This window comes from Struthio camelus, chromosome 4 (assembly GCF_040807025.1).
Source record: "Struthio camelus isolate bStrCam1 chromosome 4, bStrCam1.hap1, whole genome shotgun sequence".
NCBI lineage: Eukaryota > Metazoa > Chordata > Aves > Struthioniformes > Struthionidae > Struthio > Struthio camelus.
In genome coordinates, this window is record NC_090945.1 from 28,917,726 (window position 1) to 28,932,694 (window position 14,969).

A 14,969-nucleotide genomic window follows, 5' to 3' on the forward strand; every position below is an offset into this window, starting at 1 on the left:
GGCATAGGAAGCCTTTAGGTTCACTCAGCCCACTGCAGCAGCAGCTCAGAAGAGCGATGCCCTTGAAATAACGTAACATTTTCTCAATTGTGTTTCTCAGTAAAACTCTACGAACATTTTACTGCAAAGGCTGAAAGAAAGGTATCTTTGTCAATATGTGGCTTTTCACATCACCTTGAACTCTGAGTTTTCCATTGTCAAGTGTAAAATGACAAGTGCATGTTTCAAGATTTTTGTCTTGCAAGTGACAGTACATATGTTATCACTTTCTTATTTTTGATGGTTATTTCTTTTTTAGTTTCCTGTTGTGGATTAACTCCGAAACACAACCTTTGAAACTCTTGTGAAGCACATACTTAGAGAAATCTGAAAGTGTGACTTGATACCTTTTATCTTCACTAATAGATATGGCACAGCAGAAAGCATCTGTGGTCTTTCCGGCTGAATGATCAAAGAAAGGGGCTAATCTTTCTAGAAGAAATCCTGGCAAGCCTTCTTAACGTTTACTTCATTCCTTCAATAAAAACTGAACAGTTTTAAGGTTGAAGAATGAGGCAAAAAGAGCTTGTCCTACTAATTTACAATCTTTGGTACTCTGTGAATCCTGGTCATGGTTCATCTAAAAATTCTCACGCCTTGTAACCCAATCGAGTTGCCATAATTCCTTGGGTACAGGGGCTTCCATTAATGCACTTTGGATGGAAGATGGCTCATCCAAGACTAGTTCATGAAACAGAAATAACCTTAACATGCGTGTTTCTCAAGCACATGAAAGTGGGCTCCTACCTTACTTAACCTCATTGTGTTGTGGATTATGAAATATTTAGCTTTATTTTAGGAGAGAAAGATATCTTCAGAGCCTCTGACTCCCTTCTTTTTCTTGTTTGAATACTGTAGCAAATTTTTTAGCCCAAGAGATCTTTCAGTTTGCAACATTCTTAAAATCCTCTTCACTGGGCTGAGACATCAGCCAGAAGCTTAATAATTCAAATGTCAAGTAAACAGTCATAGCTTGCCTTAATGGAGGAGATGCTTAATAAAGCAGCTATGGCATCCTAAGCCATGAGTTGCAAAACCTTAAGAGACAGCGTACCTGATTGGTCCCATACAACTCCATAGAGCTGTGGGAGAAAGTGTCTCACAAAATGAAGTGGGTTAACTTGATACCAAATCTGAAATAATTTAATTCAGTCAGCAAGAAATGAGTGTTCTGTGTTTAGCCAGACACCACTGCTTACCCTAAAAAGAGGAAAATAAACTTTGTTACATAAAAATATAGCTGTAAATCCTACAAAAAGTCTGGTTGTTGACTATATATAATCATCAGAATAAATTCAAATCCAATTGTGTTCTTTCACTTAGGTTAAGGATTTCATGGAGAACGCTCTGTGGATCACTTGCATTCAGCAGCAGTACTCCATAGATGACTGTGCAAGAACTGCTGCTGTAAAACAGGCACAATTACTCTGAAAGTGTAATCAGTGTGTAATTCCCTTGTATGAGGATAACTAATTCCAATTTTATTTTGTCTCAGCTTTACTCAGCTCAACAGTAGTCTATTTTTCTCAGCTTCTTTCTGTTTTTTTGACTGGAAGAACTTTTGAGCAGAAACTGCCTTCATTTAGAGTAGGTTCCACACGTGTTGTCAGATATTCACAAGTATGTTCAATGTATTGCTTTGCACCACTATTCCACCGTTTGGAAAACATGAAGTGCACTTACTGCAGATCTTTGTTCTTTTGAATGTCAAGAACAATTCGTTTGTACCCTTGCAACTCTCTGTGACTTTACCTGAAAAAAGGCACGTTGCCATAAACTGTGATGGTTTAAGCTTAGCCATCTCTACTTAAAGACATTATTTTAGCAAAGCTAAAGCATTACTTTAACAAAACTATTTATTTCTATATCTAGAATTAACCTGAATTCTTCTTTTCCTTCCTTTCATTTCTTCCTTAAAAATACATTATATATTAGGAATATTTTCAGCTCCTCAGTGGATTTATATTTTTTTCTAACCATCACAGAGATCAGAAGCTGAACTAAAACCACAGAATGGCCAAGGTTGGAAGGGACCTCTGGAGATCGTCTAGTCCCACCCCCCTGATCAAGCAGGGTCATCTCGAGCGCATTGCACAGGATCGCGTCCAGGTGAGTTTTGAATATCTCCAGAGAAGGAGACTCCACAACCTCTCTGGGCAACCTGTTCCAGTGCTCTGTCACCCTCACAGGAAAGAAGTTTTTACTCATTTCAGGCGGAACTTCCTGTGTTTCAGTTTATGCCCGTTGGCTCTCGTCCTGTTGCTGGACACACTGGGAAGAGTCCGGCCCCCATCCTTTTGACACCCTCCCATGAGATATTTGTAAACATTGATCAGATCCCCCCTCAATCTTCTCTTCTTCAGGGTAAACAGTCCCAGCTCTCTCAGCCTTTCTTCATAGGAGAGATGCTCCAGTCCCCTAACCATCTTCCTAGCTCTCCACTGGACTCTCTCCAGTAGTGCCATGTCTCTCTTGTACTGGTGAGTCCGGAACTGAATACAGTACTCCAGATGTGGCCTCACCAGGGCTGAGCAGAGGGGCAGGATCACCTCACCTCCCTCGACCTGCTGACAACACTCTGCCTAAGGCACCCCAGGAGACCATTGGCCTTCTTGGCCACAAGGGCACATTGCTGCCTCATGGTTAACTTGCTGTCCACCAGGACTCCCAGGTCCTTGTCTGCAGAGCTGCTTTCTAGCAGGTCAACCCTCAACCTATACTGGTGCATGGGGTTCCTCCCTAGGTGCAGGACCTCACTTGCCTTTGTTGAACTTCATGGGGTTCCTCTCTGCACATCTCTCCAGCCTGTCCAGGTCCCTCTGAATGGCTCTACAGCTTTCTGGTGTATCAAAACACAGAAGCCTGTTTGTAAAGCATTCAGGATACAGAACTGCATTTTTATACTAATACTTGAAATTGAAAGCATACCCTTTTTTATTTGTTTTCTTTCCTTGAAGATCCCACACAAGAACATAAAATTGGAAAATATAAAGAACATCTGGTAGAAAATGAGTGACAGTATTCTTTGCTAAATATAATATTTAATCATTCCTACCAGATTAGATCATCCATTCAATTTATTTAATAAGCTAAAGCCAAAATAACCAGGAAACATTAAAAATAAATTCCTCAACAGGTATCAACTTCTGAATAGGAAATCCTGCTGCAATCCTATTTTGATCCAAGGGAGCATGCATGAGGTGCGATAGTTTCCCTAGAGAAAGGTAGAACTGTAAAAGCTTACCTACCTTCCATCGACCTGAATCTCCAAGTAACTGAGAGTTCCTATATAATATGGTGATTCTTTTCTTTCCGTACTTTTGCTATATATGCTACTTCTTCCATGCTTAAAGAGAATATATGCCTTAAAATTCTTTTGTTAATGCTAAAAAAGTATGCCATATAAAAATTAACACATAGGTCATTGCTGCAAGGAAGATGTTTTAAGAATTTCCAGTGGGGAAAAAAAGTAGAATTTCTATAAAGATGGCAAAAATATATTTGTTTTTTCTAAGCTCTGTCAGCACTGTTGTATAATGGAAACAAAACTTCTCAATTTATCTGAAGTAAAAGCCTTACAGCAGATAAATAATGAACAGATAAATACAATGTTTTGTTTTTAAGACAAAAGATGGAACTGAATTTCTTAAAATAATTAATTCTTCAGAAGTACTTTGTTGATAAATGAAAAGTGAAAGGAGACATTTCATGTGCAAACGTCTGGAGACTTACGCTTTCTCAAGAATGATTGTATTATATTTATGCCTTTCAAAAGAAACAACTCTTTTCTAGGATCCAAACGCATAAGCCCTTTGGTGCCATGACAATATTATCTTTCTCTGAAAAGACAAAGAATGGAGACACACAAATTTAGTAGCTGTCTTGTATTGTACTTGAAATGTGGAGTACTGCTAGGCCTGAAGGCAGGGGAGAAGAGATAGTGTCAGGATATCCAGACTTCTTTTTTTCCAGTTATTAAACAAGTGAACTTCACCACTTCTGTAGTTGAAACAAATCATTTCTATTACAAAAATTTGAAAAAAAATCCATTCTTTACAGAATGCAATTAAGCTATTTTAGGGATTTTTTTGGATTTATTTTGATGGCAATGTCAGAAGGGTGCGTTTCTTTGAGCGTGTGCTCCCCACTTGAGTCATCTGAGGCACCTTTGACACACTCTGAATTAGAGACTTTTTTCCCCCAGGGTACTTTCAGATGATATGTCACGCTGTGATTTTGCTGGCAGCAGCTCAGACTGGTCTGTGCTTTAATGTTACCAAACAGCTCCAAATACAAGGATAGGGTTTTCCTTGTCCGTCTTTAATGCTATTTACATATGAAGTTAAGGAAAAGAGCTACAGTAACCACAGAAAACACCCAGTTCTCTGCTACAGTATCTTAAATCCTAGAAAATGGTTGTTGAAGTTAGATAGCATAGCTGACTTTTTTTTTTAATCCTGGTGTTCTATCCTCCCTATTTCAGCATCAGTTAAGTTTCTTTCTTTGCCTTCTGAAATATTAATTCCTTTTGTTTTTTGCTAGTTATGAAAATTTCATGAGCAATTGGTAGTGAATATCTCTACTAGGAAAGGGAGTAGCTGTTCTCAATATGTTAATTGATTTGCAAATTCAGCTGTCAAAAAAGACCCTGGGAGGAAACTGCAGTAAAATTTTGTTTTCAATTAAGCTAGTATCTCCACAGCACTGCCGTGGGCTGCTATGTTAGAGACTCCTTCGCATCTAGACTCTCGGAGATCAGGCACATCACAGAGGTAATGCTTTTGGCCCCTAAGGAAGAGGAAGAAGTCAGCCGTAACATACCTCTTTTTGATGAGTCAGTCACAGAGTATCATTAGTTGAGATGACTCCAGGTCTTGCTCTTCCTCAGCCAGGATTCAAAGGTATGACAGTGGAGAGCTGGGAATAAGAGAAGTAGAAAAATCAGAGGCTTTAGCATAGGCTATCCCACTTTGTTCAGCGTGGTATTCTTTCTCTCTTTTTATTATATTATGAAGAAAAGACAGGGATGAAGAAACAGTCAGCTTGCAGAACTACCAGAATTAAAAATCATCCAATGTTTGTGTGTGTGAAAAATTAAGTAATACCATTTTCTTTCGTATGTGTTTCGGTTAACAGCTTTCAACATTTTGTGTGAGAGCATGTGGAATTTCTTTAAGTGGCAGCTCCTGATAAGAAAAGACAACATAGTGACAGTAGGTGGCAGTGCAGCTCTTTCTTTTCAGGATTTGACAAAGTAGCATGAATCCAGCATCTACAAACTACAGCCTTTTCCAGATGCAGGCCTCAGGGCCATATTCAGTCCTGCAATTCACTTCTCATTGCTGGGGATGTCTCATTAGGAGATTAACTGTTTAAAATGCAGCGCTAATGTGAAAATTTTAATTGGGAAATCCTGTGCATGTTAAATTAATCTTAAGTACTTTTATCTAGAATGCCTGCTTCCTTTCCACAGCGCTTTGTATTTCTGACTGCCTCACAGTCTTTGACATCATATTAAAAAACTCGAAATAGACCAACAATGCTTTTTACATTGCAGTTCGTTGAAGATGCTTTAAAAAGCTGGTTTCTGAAGCCTCCTATGTCCTGAAGTATTGGGATTCCTGCATGCAATATGAATTGAACGGTAACAGTGCTATCATATATTGACAGGCAGTTCTTATCTGTGGAGAGAACGCAGGGCAAAGGTTTCATCCTAACCGCAGCTTATGTTTCATGGATAAGCGTGTTATGCATTAGGAAATTCTGAGAGCAACTGGGATTTGCAATTTGAAAGAAAAGCAGCTAGTAATTCAGCTAAACATTTAGGTTGAGAATTTCAAAGTGGCCCTGGGGATTTTTGGGACTGGAATCTCCAGCTGCTTCTAAAATCCTCAGCCCTTAGGCCTATTTTCTTTTCTTTAAAGTGCTTGTACAGTTTTTAATTTGACCACACCATACACACAAAAGCCTTGATATTTGGTAGAAGGGGCAGGAAAAGGAGAAACTGAAGCTGCAGCCTTGCCAAGGTATAAATTGTTTTCCAGTTCTTACCTTATGTGCACAGTTCAGGTTTTGTCTGCATGGTTTTGCTGTTACTGTTACTTTTAAAGTCTTGATCTTTCTCAGGGGCACTGTACATGCCGTTTGGCTGTCTCTTTGTCCTCTTCCCAGGCATTTTTCAGGGGGAGGAGTTTGGGTGCAGCACTAAGTGAATACCTTTTTGAGATTTACCACGCTGGCTAGACTCAAGCACAGGAAACCTTGCACTTACTTGTATTACATTGCCCAGCTTAGAGATTTCTGAAAACTTGTGAGAAGTCTGCAAAGTGGATAAAACTGTGCAGCCTGGCCAGGCATTTAATATAGATATTTTAGGCTTTGTGATTAAATGCAATTTTTTTTTTTTTTGAATGTGGCCTGGCTTTCTCCAAGTGCCTGGATAAAGATGTGCCCAAACAAGCTAAGAGATAAAGATCAGTCATGGTGCAATGGGCTGTTAAAGGATGGAGCTGACCCATCATTATGCAGAGTGTGTGTGTGTTTGCTTGTAATTAATATCACCTCTGTGGATGCTGAACTACCATTAATAGGTTTCAAAGATATGTTTTTGGAAGTGAGGATATAGTTACTTGCAATTTAGGCTACTGAATATTCTCTTTAATTCATATCTAAATTGGTAGCATAGAAATTACTGTGATCCTTATCAGGATCAAATGAAACTATATTAAGGCATTTCTGGATATGTATCTTGTCTGTGAAAGCTGAATTTCACATTCATCTCTTGTGCAGAATGCTTTCAAGGGAAAGAATATGAAGGCCACCCTTTGGCACAGGTGTTAGAGCAAATCTGCCAGTGCTGAGGTTTTCATGGTGCTTTAGCAGTTAATACTTAAAATGCAGATGCTCATGTTTGTTGTTTGCATGATTTCAGGGATTCTGATGAAATGTTCCATCTGATCTAGCCTCAGAAAACCGAAGAAAATATGCTAAAGGGCATGATTCATGTCTAGCATTTGTATTTCCAGAGAATATGAAAAAAACATAAACATTATTCCAAAATAGAAATCCTTTGCCAATAAGTGAATCTTATCTTTCTGTGTTATCTATCTTTTCACATGTTATCTAATGCAAATTTTGTGCTTTATTATTGAACGTGGTCTAAATTTAATTGCCCAGAACACAAGATTTGTGTGTGTGTACTTGAATAGTAAAATGAATATTAGTGAGGTAGATTTGCCTCCAGTCAGGGAGAAAATGGTTAAAAGGGAGTACAGGAAAATTGCATCAGATGAGGTCTGGTGAACCTAGGCACATATACATATTGTGTGTGTGTGTGTATAGGAAGTGAAATATAAGGCTGACGTCCTTTTAAAAGGAGATATAGTATGACAGGGTATTTGAAGACATGAGGCAAGGAGAAACTAACCCCTGGCAAAAAAGAAAATTTCCAAATTTCTGAGAGTGCCGCAAGACACTGAGAGCCAGATCAGCCAGCTTTTTCAGAATTAAGTGCCTTGGGGACATTTGTAGCTGAATGCTGTCTTTAGATAAGGGGAGACACTGGGAAGTTTGAAAGGAAGCTCTTCAATGACAAATTGCCTTGCACAGGAAAGGAAAACAGTGAAGGTCTGGGAAAGGGTGGTGTGCTAGCAGCTGATGTTGGTACCTATAATGATGCCTGCAACTTTTGTGGATAGCCTGCAACACTGACGAATGAAGTTTTGTTTTAAGCCTCCTGGTTAGTGATGGACAGTTTGTGGGCATCCACAATTTAGCGTATGTTAACCAGTTAGATATTAAAAACAATAGGTGTTCAGATGAGATACAAGTGATGACTGTAGAAGAACCTGCATAAAATAGATTGGAAATAAATATATATTTATGCTAGAATTAGTAACATCTGTTAATATGCGTCATATTTTAAGTAAGGAAACTGGATTTTAATAAATGTTCCGGGCCAGGTTTTTTCTGTCACTGCGAATTTCTATTAACGTGAAAGAAGATACCCAAATTTACTTGAACAAGGATAGCCTCTTTCTCTGAGTATGTTTTAGTATAATATTCTTGAGAAGTGCCAAAGTTTGGAAATGAATGTCTTCCTTTTTTTCTAGTATGGCACATTCTGCAGCGATTAGTCTATTTATGTTGCCTGGCCTTAGCCCTGTAATGGGGAGAACACTTACAGAGCTCATGGTGCAGATCAGTCCCCAAGATTACTTGGCACAAAGACTGTACTGAACTGCCAATGGATATATCCACATTGTATACTGTTGTTGCCCACACTATAGGCCTGCAGATTCCAACCCGAAAAGCATATGAACAAGTGTTTTTGCTCACAAGAGCCAGCTCATTATTTGTTGCCTCTCTATGGGATAAGTTCTCTTCGGGTTAGCCCTATACTAACACAGCTATGTGGCTTTCAGTCAGTTCAGAGGTTAGGCACAGTTTGCTCATCTCTGCTCAGGACATGAGCAGAAACAGGTGATGTCTTTGTGCAGCATCCTTGGTAAGCATACTTTGCACAGGATGTCACTTGCTGATGGTTCTTGTGGTGTGGACAGCAGAAACTAAGCTGTTATTGGTTATCTGATTTCATGTAACGTGTGCGACATAAGTAACTGAGCACCCTTAGACTGCAATCATTTTAGGCACTGTTAATCTAGGCTGAGCTGGGACAGTTAGTCTAAAAATGAAAGGCTCTGTGTTCTGTTATTGTTACTAATTCCCTGACCCTTGCAGTCCCCCTGCTTATTTCATTGACAGACCATTAATAACTAGTCAAGCTCAAGTATTATTTAGTTTCAACTGTGAGTCAGTTGAACAGCTGCAGTTTATTGACACTTTTAGTCCACTTAATTAAACTCAAAAGTATGAAACAAAAGCAATTAATTACAGCAATCAATAAATATTAAATGTAAAGTATTGAACACAAATTCCTGATTTTATAGTGCATAGCAATAAAATAGATTTCTGAAAAGCGATAAAACCTGGGCTATACACTGTATTTTAGAGGGCATAATTTGTGGAGAATTTGATAGCACAAATGGGATAGAATTTCCTCTCTGGGACTACTATTAGAACTTCCTCATATGAACTGCTTCATAAAACATACATGAGTTTTTCACTGATAAGTTGTCATGTAAAGAAATACGTTGTACATAAAGCAGCCGAGAAATGGTGTGTGATAGAAGTCCATTGATACCTATACAACTAAATATGCTTTGCAAATAGAACATTCTACTTGCATAATAACCTGAAACATTCCTTAAAGAATCGGAATGGGTACATTTGCATGAAATAATTTTAATATTTTTATATTCAAATGCTAAATTTACCACTCACCTATATACTGCTTTCAGAATATCAGATACAAAAATAATTTAGCTTTTCAGGTTACTGTGCTACCAAATTTGTAAGAGTTACTCTCCTAAATCTTATTTCTGTAGACACCAAGTTGGATTTTCAGTTGTCTATATAGCCTTCATTTAACTGTAAATAGTTCTTTTAACAATAGATCCTACTAAATTTTAAAATGAGGTGGTCCTTCATTCACTATTAGTTTGTATTGAGTTGAATTAATCACACTTGAACAACTTTTTAAAACTATGCAACAAGAGTTTTCAAACTATTAAATATTTTTCTATGGTAAGGACTCAGAATTGTTCTCTGCAGAGAATAAAGTACCACTTTTGCATACATTACACAAACATTTCATGCTTCATGAATCGACAGTAAATTTTTTTGCTGATTACTCCTGTAATCTAAGGATCTCCTGCTGTTTTATGGAGAGTCTTATTAATTTCATTCAAGTAGTAAAATTAGCACCTGTAGAGAACCCTTTATGATTTTTAAACTTCATATTTGTAATAACCTACTTCATTTATTATGTAACGGCTGCTTTATTTATCTCTAAATCTGTTTATTGATTCTCAGGGATTTTTAATGAGAAAAAAACAATATTTAAAGAAATGAAATTATCATATCAGCAATGTTGTTTATTGGTAATACGTTGAGGTACGACCACCAGACTTGAAAGCTAGATTTTGTATGTTGAACTTTAGGAATTTAAATGTTACCTTTGAAGTCAAAAGGAGTGCTGAGACTTTAGTCTGGAACCCCCAAGTCCTGTTATGTCAGTAGCAATCGAATGAAGTACTCACTGGCTAGTGTATATGTAGGCCTGTAATGTGTGCTTGGAGCATCAGGCCTCTAGGTGGTGGATTCAGTTATAGAATAATGTAAATGGATTGTAAAATGCAAACGATTAATGATGAGTCTTAGAAGAAGGAGCGTGAGGACATGGACAAAATTGGCCTTTCAGTTGAGCATCTGAGCAGAGCAGAAACCGCATTTTGAACTCTTCTCTGATAAGCAAAGTTTATCACAAGTTTTTGCAGGCTTTTGTCATCTCTCTGTGTTATACTGTCTGCTTCTTCTTTGTATGGCTGATTTCCAGTAATTTCCAGGTATATAGGAAACCTTTACCTTGTTGTAATGAGCACAGTAAGTTTAGTATACCTATGTGAACATAGATGGACATTGTGTTACTATTTACACACAAAAAAAGTCTCAGGAAAACAATATAATCTCTTCCATGGACTAAATTTGGTGCTTGTGGCTCAGAGGTATTTTATTCTTTCTTCCGGAAACCTGTGATTTCTAGTTATGAAGGTGACTTGGCAACAAAAACAGGATATTGAGTATGCTGTGTAGAGGCAGAGAAGATGTTAGGTCTGAGAATTTGTACTTTTGTGTGATGGACAGCAGTGTTTTATCAACAAGCTGTATTCATTAGTCATTCACCTTTTCATTAGTGTTTATTCAAATAGGCTTGCAAAGAGCACAGGCCTTTCACAACAGGGATAATTGCCTGCAGGTACTTCTCAGAGAAGAACAAATGAATGAAATAGTTTTTTAATGTACGTGTGCAAAGGGTTGAAATACTTCCTTTTTGCAAGGCAGTTCTGTTATTTTCTGATACATGTTTTTTAGAAATGGAATTCTGGATGATTTCATTTTCACTGCATGAAATGAAAAAGGTATCTTTGATTATCCAACTGGGAGGTTAACCAGCAATATCAGTAGCAGCAAGGTCAGGCGTCAGGTAACTTGGACTACTCTGAGGTGAGGGAAAGAGAAGATGAGATCTGCGTGTTAGTTGCAGGGAGACTTTAGTGGATGGTTTGGGAGGCTGGAATGGAAACTCAGCTTTGTAAAAGTAACAAGGAACCTTATCGTCAGGGTAGCAGTGACTGATGCAATTGTACTGTTTTTGCCTATTTCATCAAACTTATTTCAGGGCACTGTTCCTCCTGTTACTATAAGAAGTGTTTCTAAGATACTCGTGTTTTGAGATTTTTCTATTTACATATTTGATAAAGTAGTTTGATATGTTCTTTACCAAACTGTGTGATGTGCTTGATTCTAAAAGAGGTTTCGAGATCATTGATTTATATATGAGCTAAGTAAGCTGCATGTGTTTAAAAATATCTTCTGTGCTGAAAATAGTTGAAACAGAACTGTTTTTCTCAAATAAGAGAACAATATTTTTTTCTGAAGTAATTTTTTGAAACGTGAAACCTACTTTCATTTTCCCATGCATTCTTGAATTGCACAATTAATCTTACAATCTAGGCCCAGAGAGTTTCCGTTTTAGGTTATGAGCTAGCCTCTGTTCTCAAGTACTGCTTTAAGCTCAGCCGTGACAGCCTCCACCTCTGTAGCTCTAGTGGGCCTTTGGGTGAGTCACAGCTTTGTAGACGTGATCTGAAAGATTTATCATGATCCCTTGATTCTGCAGTGTTTTGGGATGTTCTTAATTACTTTTGGTGATATCAATGGCCTGCATACCCTGGTAATTATGGTGGGAACAATCATTTAGTAGAGTTGAGACTCTTGCAGATAATTAATACTCCTTTATGTTATTATTGAATTAACTGCTGCCTCAGTTTCAAATTAGTCTGTGCAGCCTAATGAGCCACAGGATTTTGTAAGTGTGCAAAAAAGTAAAGTTAAGAAAATATGCAAAGTTGAACTTTTTATCTCTTAAAATCATTATTGTCTGTGTTAAAAATGAAAGGCATTGATTAGTGTAATTAGTTTATTGCAGAAGAAAACATTGTTCAGAGAAACAAGTCTTTGAAACTTATAAAGGAGAAATATATTTCACATACTTCCCATATTTCCTTTTCCATTAATAAAACTAACATGACTTTTTACTTATACTTTATACATTAGGTACACCATTGTCTTGTGTGAAGGCAAAGAGCTGAAGTTTATAACAGCATCCCACTATCTTAATAATTCCAAGCTGAGAAACCATTTTACATTATTTGAAAAGATTTTATTATAAAGGATTGTACTTATGCCTATTTTTTCAGTCATTTTCCTTCGTGTAAGACTTGTTCACAGTCTTGACCACAATGGATAGTGAAGGTCTAAAGGACTCTGACAGTGCTTATTTGTCTTTTGTTATTTGGCCGTGTACAGGACGGTAATAAAAATATTAACATATATGTATTATGGATAGACTATTTGACTTGCTTTAAATCTGAATAAGCCTGGATGTTACGAAGATCTCTCTTGTAGCCTTTCTACAAGGTACAAAATCACAGAGGAGTTCACTGGACGTGTCTGCAGAGATTATTACGAGAAGGAAACAGAACAGAATTTCAGTGTAAGTTTGGTAAGTTGACAGTGGTAGTCTAATTTAAAAAAAGGCTTATGTAATCATGGCATGTTTTCTTTTATCATCATAAGTTTATTAAGACAGGTCTTTTTTTTCCATATGCAGTCATTTTTATACCCAATTAATTATTATAGACCTGCATCCACTTACGTTATGTTTGAATCCAACTACTACTGTTTAAATTTTCAGCACCTTTGCAAGAGGAGATAAGGAGAATAGCCCTAACTGCTAATTTTCGAATTCTTAAATGGAGTCTAGAGAGATGGCTGGTATGCAGTTCCAGATGTGGAATGATTTGTATACGTATCATTTAATTTATGCCACATATACTCAAGAAATACTGATTTATTATAGCTGAAGAATCCTGTTTCATTAAAATGATCCATCCAATTCAAAGTTTGCTGCAGAGTATTTGGGAAGAAATTTACTTAGGTATTAAAAACACAACAGAAAATGTACTTCTCATACTGAAACAGTGAGATTCCCCTTCCTGAAGGACTAATAAAGTAGAAGAAATGTTTCTGTATTCAGTTTTTGAGGAAGGCATTTTCAGAGCCGGTGAATCCAGAAACCATGAAATGTCTAGGTTGCTAACAAGCTGAGTGGTTTTTATTTGTTATAAATCTCTTATATATCGTGATGTGACATAGTAAAAACTGTTTGTGCATATCACCTTCACAAAAATGGTGACCTCTATGACTTCCTACACAATAAGGACAGCAAGAGCTCTGTTATATCATTTAGACATCCTCTAGAACTACTGGTAGTGAAATGTGGGTGGTCTGGGAGTTGATTTATACTCATAGCACTCTAATGAACTGTTTATTAAAAGCATGACTGAAATCACTCTGGCATTTTCTGGCCTGCTGAAGATCAGCCAGAAATAGCATTGTAGATCATCAGAGAAAAATAAATCTTAAGGCAATTAAAGAAATCCACTACTTAAATGATGTAATCAAATTACACATTCTAGCATATCTTTAAGGGCAGCCTGGAGGATTAAATCTCTCTCTAAAAAGTGAAACAAAAACTGTCATGTTTCATGGCAAAACTTTTCTGATTAATAGTGAAGAAAAACTTCAGAATGACACCCGATGGAAAAAAAAAAAAAAAGTTGAGTCCCAAAAGCTGTATGTACAAATTTTAGCCTCTGCTCACTTCCCTTCAGTTTTAGACAGTCCAGTCCCATGATGCAGAAATGAAATGGTGGTCTTCCTGAGCTGAATTTATTCTCTGACCTTACTGAAGTAAAGGTTTAGGAATATTAACAATGCTTGATTTTAAATATACTCAAGTATTGCAGTAAAAATTTAAATGCCAGCAGTTACGTAATTCCTATGATATGAATCATTTTTGCCTCAGGATTAACTTATTAATTACAGCAGTTAAGTGTAATTATTCTGCCTCTTAAGGTACCTTATTATTGCTTTTTAACAATAAGACAAATTCTGTGAAAGGTAATTATCATAACAATAATTTTGTGCACACTTTTGATCTTGTTAGGAATACAATATAATCTTCATGAAATGATCTTTTCCGTGTTAATCAGTCATTCACATAGCTGTCGTTCATGTTTCTTGCTCCTCTGAGAAGTGGCTTGAAGCTTGGTAATTGAAGAGGCAGTGAATGACAGTAGAGAATTTATTGCTCTGTTTCAGGATTCAGTTTTTGCCAGAGTTCTTACTAAACGGCATACTTACTTACAGAAGCAGGACTAAATTTCTTCACAGAAATATAAATGTTACAAGTTTTAATACTTCTTTAAAAAAAACCTCCGCTCTCCCCAACCAAAACTCTCAGATATATGAAGTCCATATTGAATTAGGCATTACTAGAGAGACAGAGATTTGTTTTTTTCCATTATGTTTTCTATTTTTCAGATCAGGATGTGCTTGGATTTATGAAATTTCTTGTAACTGGCCATAATTTCATAAAATATTTGACAATCTATATCTCAAGAAATTCCAACTTTAGGGAAAGTACATACAGCAACCACATGGTTTTTATTATTAGCGTAGGCTTTGATCTGATTTTATTGTCTTCATAACAAGGATAAGTTAATTAGTGAAATTGGCATTCCCTCCCTCTTGAGCACTTATCTTTCCCTTACATCTATATCCAGATGTAATAAAAATAAAGCAAGCCTCTCTGTGAAAAAGACCCTCCAAACCAGATGGGGATGGATATCACTGAACCCTTAAGAATAAGTTTATTAAAGTAAGTTGTTAGTTATGGCCTCAGA

General features: G+C 36.9%; 1 long non-coding RNA gene across 1 annotated transcript in view; it reads left to right on the forward strand.

The window, feature by feature from the left end:
• The first annotated feature begins 2,030 nt into the window (after nt 1-2,030).
• The window catches only part of LOC138067173 (uncharacterized), a 60,172-nt gene continuing 47,233 nt past the window's right edge, over nt 2,031-14,969 (forward strand). Inside the window, exon 1 of the long non-coding RNA XR_011140938.1 lies at nt 2,031-2,148. This is a non-coding gene — a long non-coding RNA (uncharacterized lncRNA). The remainder of the gene's footprint in view (nt 2,149-14,969) is intronic.